This window comes from Neophocaena asiaeorientalis, unplaced genomic scaffold, assembly GCF_003031525.2.
Source record: "Neophocaena asiaeorientalis asiaeorientalis breed wild unplaced genomic scaffold, Neophocaena_asiaeorientalis_V1.1 scaffold379, whole genome shotgun sequence".
NCBI lineage: Eukaryota > Metazoa > Chordata > Mammalia > Artiodactyla > Phocoenidae > Neophocaena > Neophocaena asiaeorientalis.
This window is the reverse complement of record NW_020172145.1, coordinates 22,618-23,947: the sequence shown is the minus strand read 5'-3', so window position 1 is coordinate 23,947 and position 1,330 is coordinate 22,618. Positions and strand designations below refer to the sequence as shown.

The 1,330-nt window shown below is 39.5% G+C and overlaps 1 non-coding gene across 1 annotated transcript; it reads right to left on the bottom strand.

Annotated features, from left to right (window-relative positions):
* Nucleotides 1-435: 435 nt before the first annotated feature.
* On the bottom strand, nt 436-542 carry LOC112406106 (U6 spliceosomal RNA). The gene has a single exon (XR_003004491.1). It is a non-coding gene; the product is annotated as a U6 spliceosomal RNA (small nuclear RNA).
* Between the last annotated feature and the right edge of the window lie 788 nt (nt 543-1,330).

Below are 1,330 nucleotides of genomic sequence, written 5' to 3'. Positions count from 1 at the left end.
TAATATTGAGCATTGATTAACTTTGTTCTAAGGGCTTCACATACATTTTCTTCACGATTATTATCACCATTTTTATAGAAGAGGAAATTGAGCCAGAGAGAGGTTTAATAACTAGCCTGTAGTCACACAGCAGGAATGTGATTTTATCTGAAGGGCAATAGGAAATCGCTGAATGGTGTTACACAGAGGCGCCTCGTGAACAGATTCACATTTTAGAAAGATCATCCGGCTGCAGTAGGTTCCCAACTCCAAGTCCCACTCTGGGTGGAGGAAGCATGGGCCCCAACTTGTGCTTCTCTTATCAATCTGACTCCATTGACTAAAACAGTTGGCAAGATGGAAGCTGATAGCCAGCTAGAGCACTGCAGAAAAGGAGGTCACTCTTCAAAAATGCTTTTTTGAAAATTAATAAAGTTTATTATTTTTTTAAATTTAAAAGATAGGGAGTGATTCACGAATTTTCATGTCATCCTTGTGCGGGGGCCATGTTAATCTTTTCTGTACCGTTCTGATTTTAGTATATGTGCTGCGGAAGTGAGTGCAGAAAAGGTGGAGTTTTGAAGGAGTGGGGTGTTCTATGCAAGGAGAAATACATTGTGGGTCTCAAGAGCATTTAGCTTTGGGTAATAGTTTTAATAACAATATAATGAATTGATCCTCCCAATGAGCCCTTGTACCTAATTCAAATAATGGATGTGATGTTACATCAATATTTTGAGCATTTCAATTTACTTTTGACTGTAAAATAGATAATATAGTGTACAAGTTAAGGCAGAGCCAAAAATCTTTAAAGCAGATTTAGCTAGTGGTCCATGTGTTCTGCCCTCCTTGTTGACTGACGTTGAATAATAGTGGTCATAATTTGCGTTTCTCTTTGTCATAAGTAGAGAGTTGTAAAGACCTCGCAGGGAGAGAGCTGTTTGTGGATGACAGTGACATCTCTGACTGTTTTCTGTGAGTTCTTTGGTATCCATCAGAAGCCTCCAGAGACTTGAGCCTGACTGAAGAGGTCCCCAAGTCAAGATGCTAGGGGCTGTGATTAATATGTATGCTCTTCAGGATTTTGTAGGATCTCTTCTGTTTCAACAGAATTCAAAGGAAGAATTGTAGGTAATTTTGACATTTCTGGTTTGCTTTCTATAACCTCCTCTATACACCATCCTTGGAACCTTGACTCTTTCTCTTTCCCCTTCTCTTTTCCTTTCCTCCCTCCTCTTTTTTCTTTCTTCTTCCCTTCCCTGCTTGCTCCTTTGACTACACTTTTTCTCCTTTTAAAACAGCCAGTGTCTGTGGCAAATAACATGCTAGAAATGAGCTGACTGCCAATATG